A 12,500-nucleotide genomic window follows, 5' to 3' on the forward strand; every position below is an offset into this window, starting at 1 on the left:
CAATTTTTGGAAACATCATTAAGTGATTCGGCTGACACACGTGCTAGTATACACAGTTACGACAATTGCAAAATCGAAAATGCAACACCCTTTCTTCCCAGGAGGTCAGTCATTTGAATAAGGAGTCTGTCGATCGTTTTCAACATCCCTGGATAATGGCTGGTAACCTTACCTACTCCAGTAATACCGGTGTGAACTGGCTTATATACTAAGAAGGGCAGGGAATGTTCTGTTTATTGTGCAGAAAGCATGGCACCTCGAATTACCAAAACAAAAGCAAGAACTAAAGCCTTGAACCAGCCGTTAGGTTTAAACGAAAAGCAGTTGAAGATCATGCAAATTCTCAACAACATGCAGCTGCTGTTACAGCAGAGCTTCTCAGCAGAGTTTCGGCCTTTGAAGAAGAAGTGAGAAAAATCCAAGATACTAGAGATGAAGTCTACTATAAAACCTTGCTTGCTATGTACTGGATGGCCAAGGAGGAGATCCCAAAGAAGAAGTTCACCAGTCTTCTGTCAGTTCTTCCGCAACTAGGGCTTGAAGATATAAAGTATTCCAAACATCGTTCGGCTGATTCAATCAGAGAAATGTTTCTTCTCATTGGCAGCGTTTTGAAACGACAGTTAGTAGATGATATATCAAGAGCCAAGTGCGTTGAACTCCTAACAGATGAAGTATGTGATGTTTCTAACAAAGAGCAGCTAGTAACATTTGTGAAGTTTCTCCATCCCGAAACTGGCAATTTAAAGACTGCATTCCTTGCCTCAAGTAGTCTTTTGGAGAATCCAAGCTCAGCAATGCTAAAACAATATCAGATGCTCTCGTTGCACAAGTAGAAGATGTAGGGATCCATAAAAGGAAGCTTGCAAGTTTTTCCTCTGATGGAGCTTCATTAGTGACAGGAAAAATAAATGAAGTGGCTTCCAGATTGCGAGCTGGTAACAAGACCTTAATAAATGTGCACTGCATTTGCCATCGTTTGGCACTGGCATGTGGCGATGCCAATGACACGATTTCCTACATCAAGCAAGTAGAGAAAATTCTCCTCCAGGTGTGGTCTTCTTTGACAACTCTGCTGTCAAACAGCTTATTGTGAGCAACAGAGGCAAGAAAAAGCTAGGAAAAAAATTCCAGAAGGCATGCAGAAGTAGGTGGTTATCGACGGAAAAAGCAATAGAAGGAGTTTACGAAGATTATGAACCATTGCCCCAAACACTTCGAGTTTTCAAAGAAAATGGAGATGCAACTGCTACTAGTCTACTACAGCAAAGCAGCGACGAAGGGCTAACGCTCGAAACGTCAGCTTTCCAAATCTTTCACGGTAGTTATTCAACCTTTATCAACTCGTTTGATAAAATAAATTTCTGTTTCAATCTCCCACCGACGCAGTACCACAGTTTCTTTAGAAAATAAAATTTTGTACTACAGCAAACAAGCAACTTAAAGTTTCTTGGCACAGTATACTTGCTGCGAGAAGTACTCCCTATACTTGGCCACCTGAGCAAAACTTTCCAACAAGGGGAAGTTTGTTTAGCATCCATTGCTCCTGCAATAGAGTACACAGCTCTGTCCTTGCCTTTTGGAGCTGGGTGAGATATGCCTTTCACTCCCAGTTAGCAATGCCTGGCCTGAGTGCGGAGCGTCTTGCATTAAAAGGCTAAAAACCCGTCTCCGTTCCAGTATCAAGAATGATATGCTAGAAGCTTTGATGCACATTTCCATCAATGGACCATGTACAAGTGAATGCCAACTTCTTATTCAAGAGGTGACCAAACACTGTCTCGCAAAACCGTGCAGAAACTTGGCGAAAATCTCAGCTAGACAAGATGGAGATCAACAGCCAACACAGATGCCAACAACAGCAGATGCCTCTGTGCAAGTGCATACCCAGAGAGAGGACATTATGAGGGCATGGGAGACAGCAGTCAACCTAGTCAAGAACGTGGATGACATTATTGAAAAAGAGGTTGAGGAAGCAGTGGCCTAATTTAAAGCCTCCCCCCACAGATCAAGATGAAATCATGTCGGAATCATAGTTTGAAAGCAGTGATTTGGAAGCCAGTGATTATGAATAGAATAGATATGGCGTAACTTTCAGTCCCTCTTCCCCAATTAATTTTGTTGATTTTAACAGTGAGAAAAAAATAGTTTGCAACTGTCGAGTGATTTTGAGTCTTTTTATTAATGATGTGCTTCCCGTGATTAGGTATGTGAACAAAAAAGATTTTTTAGGCATATTTTTTTGCATATGTCAAAAGCACATTGCCAAAAACGTGCTCAATACAAGTACAGTACTGTAGGTTGTACAGTTGTTTACACCACAGTAAAGCCTTACATTTCCGAGAACCTTCCAGCTAATCTAAATAAAACATGGAACATGCCCCCAGACCGGCTCGCGCCTTCGGAGATCGTTTGCCTAGACGTCTACTTTTCCAATACAGCCTGCTACTCAAAAACTTACTGAAAGCCCTGCATGATCGGCATTGGCCGCTTGCAATCGTTCGCGACGTGTCTTATGATCTGCTGCTTTCAAGATACTCCAAAGAAACGGGAGTTAATGTCCAATACGCCAAGACATGATGAGACGATCCTTGGTTTTTGGACAGGTTCTCTTTATACGTAGACGTCGCCGTCGGTTGGCAGCTTCCAGCCCTTTTCTGACGCCGTAACCCACCGCGGCTCCCACATATCCTAACGCTGCTGCTTTCCCCGCTGCAATCAAACCAGGAATCGCCAAAGCTAACAACGGAAGGATGCCTCCGCGTTGTCGTCGTTTTCGAACCCCTGGACATCGGATCACGCCAATTACATCACATTCAAAATTTTTTTTTTTTTAAATCAAATTTTCGGTGTAAATAGTTGTACATAGCCTTTTTTTAACTTCTAAATATGTTTAGAAATTTTCTAAGTATATGTGACGAGAAGAAAGATCACAACTTGTGTGTAGCTTGCGTGATCTTTTTCTCTTCCCGGGGAGATTGCGGATGACCTTCACTATTTTTTTTCGCATTTGGCTAAAATCCTCCGTGACTTTTTTCAGAACTTTTAAGACCCATCTTGGTAAAGGTAAAGGTACACCTTATTTAACGTTGGAAGTTCCTTTACTCTCTAGAGAGTATTCTCCCAGGAAGCCGACGGTGCGCTCATTTTACCCCCTTCTTTCTTTCAGTGCTCCGTTTTAAGGGTATTTAAAGCTACTTAGGTTACACTAAAAGGAAGGAAGTCGAAACAAGGATGTGAGATCCGGGGATCGAACCCGGGGCCTGTTGCACCAAGGCCGCGCACTAACCGACTGTGCCACCCTTGCTCCTTAGGTCCCAATGATGACATTTTCATTCATAAGAGCTTTAATTTAATGATCTAGCGCGACGCTAAAAGAGAAAAAAAGGGGAACAAAGTGGTATTTAACACAGCACATGCTCACAAAAAAACAACTCGTATACAAATATGTATGCCTCCATTTCTTAATGTTATGTTCCAACGGCGGTTCTAAAATGGTTTGAAATGGTTTCCCTGGTACGTTCCCATCCTTTTTGCTGTAAGAAACCATTTCAAACAATCCTTAAAACCTCATTTTGTTTGAAAAAATGAACCACATAAAGTGGCTTACCTTGACCTTGTGAGGGGCCTATACTCAAGATTCCTTGACCTTGACTTTTTGTGAGGGGCCTATACTCAAGATTCAAGACTAATTCTTCGTAGATGAACCCATCAAATGGTTGAGAAAAAAAAGCAGAAGAAACAAAATGTTTTCGTCAATGGATAGAAAAAAAGTCCAATAATTCAAGCTCGAAATGGACTCGAACCGGCAACCATGAGATCAAGAATGTGCTCGGGAACTTCAGACACAACATCATCTTCTGGTACCAAGTGGAAGCTTTTGACCGCTTCTTGACCGAAGCTCGCGCTCATCTAGCGAGTCGAGAAGACTCAAGTTCCAGTTCGGGTGGTTTTTTTTTCTGGTATGAAGTCATTCTTTTTTTTCTTTTTCTCGCATTAAATGCTTTTCTTTTTTTTTTTTTTCATTCACGTTGTCATTATTATCTCTTTATTTACAGCGGGAACGGGGTGTGTTCAAGAACAATGCGGACAACAACCGCAAGTGAGAGACAAACCGGGGGTGAATTCTGGAGCGACAAAGAGCCTTTTACCATGCGAACAAAACAGAGATCCTCGAAAAACAAAGACGGTACCAGGCGAACCACCGTGAACAAATTTGTGAGCATAGACGACTCCATCGCCAAACCCACCGCGAACGATATTACTTTACACGTCGGAGACACGAGCTGGGTTCGTGCTGGCTCAAAGGCTTGGCGACCAATGCTGGTCCGTCCCATATCATTGATGCGACAAGCGGCGGCCAGCTCATACGTAAGTATGGGCTCCGGCCTCCTAAGCCTCCCTACCTGAGAGAAGGCTTGGCGCGTGTGGACCGCCTGGTTCCTCCGGCATTCCTATGTTCGTCGTCAGATCTATCCAACGCCACCGACCGGCTAGACGAGTTATTGCTTCGTGCCTCTCCCACAAGATCATCATCCATCTCTTCCGACCTCCTAGCGGAACTAAACGACTTGGTACCACCCCGCCCGGAACCTGCACGACGATCCATTTGTCTCGCACAACGGCCTTGACCACCACCAGCAATGCGAGAGGAGGATGAGGAACCCGTTGTTGATACCGCACAAATAGTATTGCGGCGCGTGGGGGCGAATCGTGCTCGTTCTCAGGCGCGAGTGGATGCAGAGTCTTCTTCTTGTACATGGTGACATATTTTTTGCTTTTTTCATCTTCTTGTACAAATAGTACCATTGATTTTCTTGTACATTAAAACCTGTTGGATTTCATTTTTTTCCTCTGGTGCTTCTTTTCTGACCGTGACGAGTCTGGGTCTCTGTAATACTCCCAACTTTGACTTTCCAACATGATAACGCAAAACACTACGACCTGTTCCCTGAGGGTCCACTGACAGGGAGGTGTCACGTGTGTGTGACTTTATTATTTGAATGTTGAATTTCCCGTTTAACATACGTTTGAATTTCCCGTCCAAATTGCATCGATCAATCAGCACGCTCCAATTCCAACTGCTAAAAGGGTGCTGAACGACCCACTACTGTTAAATTTACTTTCCCAGCGATTGGTAACCGGAATTATCTTTATATTGTCGTCGAAATTTTGCTTTTGTTAACACTGATTTCATTTTATTTGAACAATGGGCTGGGATTTTGTGAGGATATATATCTCACCGAATTGCGCCATTTTAATCTCAGAACTTCCCAGTGCTGAGATATCTCCAAACCCATATCCCACAATGCTGGAAGGGGATAAACTGACATTGACTTGCAAAACCAATGAAGTTACATTGCGAATCAAGTGGAAAAAGAATAACGTTTTGAAGATTCCAAGGGCCAACATCACTGAAAACGGTGACAGCAGCATACTCGTTATTGAAAAAGTTGAAGTTTCTGACAGTGGTGAATACTCATGCCAAGCACTGAACAAGGCAGGCTCTGCGTCCTCTTCTGTTGATATCAAAATAAGAGGTAAATTTTTTTTCGATACAAAATTGTGTAGTTGTCTAATAGTGGTTTGGGTATGTAAATTTTTGCTGTAATTAATTAATTAACTTATTTATTTATTTATTTATTTATTAAGGTGACTGAAAACATGTTTAAGCACTTATACTTCCATTTCTGCCATATTTATTCAGTTGGAAGCTCAAACTTGATCACTGATAAGTGCTACCACGAAAGTTTATATTTTTGACAATCAATGTTCTCTGCAGGCTCTTACCGTGGTAACGCATCTACAATCGGCGTCAAAATGAGTTGAAACATTGTGTCTATACAGTAGTTTATATGCGTAAAAGAACAGTGTTTGTACCACGCTTTAAAGTTTCCAAAAGATCCCCTCCCCCATTCAATGTTGTCTGTTTGTAGTCAAAGATCACACGAATTATGACACAACATTGTTTAGGGGAGGGGAGAATTGGGTAGCCTAGCAAGGACAAAGAGTTAACAATGACAGCTAATGACGGAATAGAGGGGTTGAAAAGGTCAATGTGTAAACAATTTTGCCCCCGACTGTAGACTGTCCCCTACTGTAGACTGTAGACCAAGTTGAAAGATAATGCAAGTTTCTTAAATTTTAATTTTTATGCTACGTCAATTTCTACTACAGATTTTAGTGACCATGATTATGTATACTTTTAATTGACATGTATCTTACATATACAATCGTAATTGCCATTTAGTTTTAGCTCTCTTACACCATAGGGATTTTTAGTTTAGGCTTATAATAGTATGTAATTTAAGGGAATCTTATCTTATTTGTAAACACACCACCCCATAAGCCTATAGCTTTAAACATTATAGTGTTTAAATAAAGGTATATCTATCTATCTATCTATCTATCTAGAATAAAACAAGGCCTAACGGATGGTTATTCCTCAATGAATGAGTTGCCAGTGATCGGATCCCAGGGAGTCCTCTCCTGATTCCCTAAAGGGACAAAACGTTTCTTAGGAGTCTAGCCTTATTATTATTATTACTATTATTATTATTATATTATTATTATTATTATTATTATTATTATTATTATTATTATCTTGTTTTCGCACATTGGATTTGCAATCGAACTTCAGTACTCCAGGAAGCTTGGTGACAACAAGTCTCCTCAAACTTCTGGGACCTTCCTAAGAATCCTTGCCGTGTTCAGAATAACACTTTTCTCAAGTTCGTCTTTCTTGCTCTCTATACCAATATTCTCTAGTCTCCTCTTTAAATCCTTTGGAACTGTTCCAAATGTTCCAATTACGATAGGAATTACCATTGTTTTCATTTTCCATAACTTCCTCAATTCTCTTGCTAGATCCTGGTATTTTACTACCTTCTCGACTTCTTTCTCCTCAATACGGCTATCATATCTATTATTTTGCAACATTTATTTCTCTTTTCAACAACAATCATGTCCGGTCTTCTTGCCTCTATTACGTGATCAGTCTGTATCGTAATAAAATCCCATAATATTTTACATCCCTCATTCTCTAGTACAGGCTCAGGTACATGTTCATACTATTATACATGTTCATATTATTATTATTATTATTATTATTATTATTATTATTATTATTATTATTATTATTATTATTATTATTATTATTATCATTATCATTATCATTATTATTATTATTATTATTATAGAAAAAATTGAAGGAACGAAGCGAGGATGAGTCATGATAAAAAAACTTGAATGAGCGTTCTCTCGCTAAAAAACATCAAAAAATTGCAAGCTTTCGACCGCTAGAACTGTGGTCTTCAACGGGCAAAGATGAAGTAACAATTCGGAGAATATATACTGAGATAAAAAAAGGATCACAATAAAGTGAAGTTAGGGGAAAGAGGTGATTAAGAATTTTTGTTAAAAAGTATGCGGTATTGTCCTGGAAGTGGGCAAGAGTTATTGTCCGCGTCAGGCGTGATAAAGGTGTACCAAGATTCAAGAAATTTCCTGATGTGGAAATTTCCTTTGTCACTGATGGACGCATTGTTGAAGTCAATGACGAGGTTGTGAGACCAAGCATGATTGGCACGTCTTGAGCCTTAGGCCGCAGTCTCACATTTCTAATATGTTCTTTTTTCCTCGTGGCAAAGAATCTACCTGTTTCGCCAATATAATTCAAAGAGCAACTGCAACAGGGGATATTGTAGACAACAACGGGTTGTGAAGCTAATGGAGGTCATGACTTACGAAGCGGAAATTCTTGTTGGAGCGTTTTTAATGGCCTGTGGACAAAGTTAATATCGGGTTTTTTAACAAAAGTGTAAGGGTTCGGTGACACCTTTGATGTATGGAAAGGACGCAAAGGAGTTGTATGGCTTGGCAGGTTCCATTAATTTGAAAAAAAACATACCAACTAATTCTTCGGGGTCTTGATGTTGTAGAAAAGTTTAGAAGGATAGCCCTTGGACTGTAAGGCTAAATAGACTTTGTCAAGTTCTCGATTTCTTCCTTCGGTGATGTTTGGGAAGTTCAAAGCTCTGTGTAAAAGGGTTGCCGTGATTCCCTCCTTGTTGTCACCGAACCCCTAACACGTTTGTTAAAAAATACGATATTAACGTTGTCAACAGGCCATTAAAAGCGCTCCAACAAGAATTTCCGATTCCTAAGTCACGACACCCATCAGCTTCACAACCCGTTGTTGTCTACAAAATCTCCTGTGGCAGTTGCTCTTGGAATTATATTGGCGAAACAGGTAGTTCCTTTGCCACGAGGAAAAAAGAACATATTAGAAATGTGAAGACAGTGGCCAAAGGCTCCAGAATTGCCAATCATGCTTGGTCCCACAACCACGTCATTGACTTCAACGATGCGTCGATCATTTACAAAGGAAATATCCGCGTCAGGAAATTTATAGAATCTTGGCACACCTCTATCACACCTGACGCGGACAATAACTCTTGCCCACTTCCAGGACAATATCGCATACTTTTTAACAAAAATTCTTAATCACCTCTTTTCCCTAACTTCACTTTATTTTTATTATTTTTATGTCTCTATATATTCTCCGAATTGTTACTTCATTCATCTTTTTGTCCGTTTAAGACCACAGCTCTAGTGGTCGCAAGCTTGCAATTTTTTTTAATGTTTTTAGCCAGACAACCCTCATTTAAGTTTTTTTATCCTTATTATTATTATTTTTTTGTCATTATTGTTGTTATTATTATTATTATTTTTATTTTATTGTTATTATTATGAAATTATTATTATTATTATTGTTATTATTGTTATTTTTGTTAGTTTATATGTTCCAGGCCTCCTGGCAAAGTTTGTAAATAACTAGATCCATCAATCAATCAATAAAATAAATAAATTATGCTTTTGTGTTGCCGTTGTTGTTGCTGTTTTAGCATTTATTTCCTAAAGTAACATTTTATAAGCTCGGACATCATTCCATGTCAGTTTTTTAAGTTTCTGTTAGCAGTTGAACAACGAGATCAAGTTGTTCACAAGGAAGCTTTGGGAGCATATGTAGCGAACTACGCAGATCATTTAGAAGATTTTCGTAATTTCCCAATATATTCTCATTGTAATCAGTGGTTCCTGCAGTTTCCGTGTCCCCACAAAACCAGACTGTCGTTGAAGGAGAAGCAACCAACATTAGCTGCAAGGCGAGTGGTGTACCACAACCAAAACTATCGTGGAAATTTGAAAATGGAGAGCTTCCTACGGATGCTGTCATAAGAGATATTTCGAACAAGTCACTTATTCAAATAGCAAAGACTGCAAAGAGTATGGAAGGATGGTACCAGTGCATAGCCAAAAACGAGGCTGGTGAAGAAAGTTCCAATTCTACTCTTCATGTATTAGGTTTGCTGTTTTTGTGCTATGAGATTTGTTTACAATTTAGATCACGTGTCACGTGCTTTTGAAGACAAAAGGGTTTGAATTAAATAGATTTACTTCCAAATAAAATCAAGACAGAATGAAAATAAGAGAGGTAATCCCTCATATTGGCCCTATTCCCATCGTTATCCCCCGTAACGTATTTTTAGCTCTCCTGCGAGATCCGGTATTCCCACGAGGGTTAACTGATAGCCAATCATATGTGCCCATTCTACCAATGTTGACAGCTGAGCGAATTCTCACGCAATGAATCGTAAAAGGCTATCAGTTAACACTCGTGGTAATACCGGAACTCGCAGGAGATCTAAAAATAACTTACGAAGGGAATAGGGCCAATATCAGGGGTTACCTCTCTTACCTTCATACTCTCTTGATAAAATAGATTACAGTTCAAAAGGCAGCCAGGTGGATTTCCCGCTACTCCGGCTTAAAAGGAATGCAGCTTATAGAAATTAGGATTTACGACAAGACTTTTTGCAATCCTACCCAGTGCCTTCTCCTGGGGTGATCTAAAGCTGTTAGGTGAATCCTTTTATACGCGCCCTAGTTAGCACACATTAAACACAGACTTGGTGAAAAGATTGTAGGCTTTTGAAATGTGGTGTTCGAGAAGAATGATCAACATTAGCTGGAAAAAGAAGCTTGCCAATGTGAGAGTGTTGCAAATGGCTGGTAAAAATCGGAGATTGTTGTACACGAATTAGGAAAGGAAAATAGAATATTTTGGACATGTCATGAGACACGATGAGTTGCTAAGTGTAATAATGGAAGGAAAAGTTGAAAGAACAAAAGCAAGAGGACGACAGAGAAAAATGTATTTAAATGATATTTGCACATGGACCAATCAGGAAAAGGAAAATGTTACTATTAGGAAGTATAAGGATGGAGAAAGTATCACATGACCTCCCACCTCCCCAGGAGATGGAACTTTACATGACACGAATTAGCGCTATTTCTTATTAATGAGGTGCAAACATGTGTCAGGTACGCTGTGTATACTAGTCCTTACAATGACTGCCAACGTGAGTATAGTATCGAACAAACCAAACGTCAGTTTGGCGTGCGTTTAAAGGAGCATGAAAGAGCAATATTCCTTTGCATAAAAATAGTGAAGCTTTGTCGTAACATGCCTGTCAGACCAACCATAAAATTGGGTGAGATATATCACTCAAATGTTATCACCGCCATCTGGCGGTACTATCAACGCCTTTCATTGGAATCTTGGCACATTAATTCCGCCCACGCTCCTTCAAAACGTGATCATGGAGCTTTTTCAAGTTTTACGCTACACCTATTTACACCTTATTGATAAGAGGTGACGCTTATTAGTGATCGTATAAGAGATGTAGTATAAAATCTTTAGATCACCCCTAAAGAAGACACTAGGCAAAAGTATCGAGACGTGGTCTTCAATCGTAATTTTTAAAAGTGCATTCATTTTAAGCTGAGTGGAGCAGCATGAAACTATGTTACATTTACTTTCCCAGCGATTGGTAACCGGAATTATCTTTATATTGTAGTCGAAATTTTCCTTTTATTAACACTGATTTCATTTTATTTGAGCAATGGGCTGGATTTTGTGAGGATTTTTATCTCACCGAATTGCGCCATTTTAATCTCAGAACTTCCCACTGCTGAGATATCTCCAAACCCATATCCCACAATGCTGGAAGGGGATAAACTGACATTGACTTGCAAAACCAATGATGTTACATCGCAAATCAAGTGGAAAAAGAATAACGTTTTGAAGATTCCAAGGGCCACCATCACTGAAAACGGTGACAGCAGCATACTCGTTATTGAAAAAGTGGAAGTTTCTGACAGTGGTGAATACTCATGCCAAGCACTGAACAACGCAAGCTCTGCATCGTCTTCTGTTGATATCGAAGTAGGAGGTAAAATTGTCACCGATGCAGAATTGTATAGTTGTCTAATAGTGGTTGGGGAATATAACAATTTGCTTTACTTAATTATTGAAGGTAACTAAACACATGTTTGATCACTTATACTTACATTTCTGCCAAATTTATTCAGTTGGAAGCTCAAACTTGATCACTGATAAGTGCTACCACGAAAGTTTATATTTTTGACAGTCAATGTTCTCTGCAAGCTCTTACCGTGGTATCGCATCTACAATCGGCGTCAAAATAAGTTGACACATTGTGTCTGTACAGCAGTTTTTAAGCTTAAAAGAACGGGGCTGTTTGTACCACCCTTTCAATTTTCCAAAAGACCCCCTCCCCCATTCAATATTGTCTGTTTGTAGTCAAAGATCACACGAATAGACCAATTTCGATATATTAAAATTCAGTCCTAAACAAAAGACATCATCTCGAGGCTTTGGGGATTATACTCATACAAATCCAAGCGTTTGGTTAGATTCTCGGAGAAAGCAGTCGTTTCAGTTTACAATAATTTATTTTTTCTACTTTTCATTCGCAGCTTTTAGTGTTGCTCATGCTGATTCTGTCATTGATGTTTGCCCATGTTCTGCTTAATAATAATAACAATAATAATAACAACAATAATAATAAGAACAATAATAATAATGTCTTTATTCATTCGCTAAAATACATAACAAATGCTGCAATAAATGAGATATGATATGTACTATACATTAATAATATCTGAGAATTATATAACTAAATTGTATTTAAAATTTAATCTATTAAAAAAGCTCTCCTTAATCGCTCTGTATTCAATTTTGGTCTAGCAGAAGGTGGCGCACGTAATTGATGAGAAGTAACTGTTTTTTTTTTGTTTGCTATTTTATTGCCTTCAGCTACTTATTGTCACAATTGCCACTACTACTACTACTACTACTACTACTACTATTATTATTATTATTATTATTATTATTATTATTATTATTATTATCATTATTATTATTATTATTATCTTTATATTGTAGTCGAAATTTTCCTTTTATTAACACTGATTTCATTTTATTTGAGCAATGGGCTGGATTTTGTGAGGATTTTTATCTCACCGAATTGCGCCATTTTAATCTCAGAACTTCCCACTGCTGAGATATCTCCAAACCCACATCCCACTATACTGGAAGGGGATAAACTGGCATTGACTTGCAAAGCCAATGA

The 12,500-nt window shown here is 39.0% G+C and overlaps 1 pseudogene; it reads left to right on the forward strand.

Annotated features, from left to right (window-relative positions):
• The first annotated feature begins 137 nt into the window (after positions 1–137).
• Positions 138–1,987, forward strand: LOC138055301 (zinc finger protein 862-like; annotated as a pseudogene).
• The last annotated feature ends 10,513 nt before the right edge of the window (positions 1,988–12,500 follow it).

This window comes from Montipora capricornis, chromosome 7 (genome assembly GCF_036669925.1).
Source record: "Montipora capricornis isolate CH-2021 chromosome 7, ASM3666992v2, whole genome shotgun sequence".
Classification (NCBI taxonomy): domain Eukaryota; kingdom Metazoa; phylum Cnidaria; class Anthozoa; order Scleractinia; family Acroporidae; genus Montipora; species Montipora capricornis.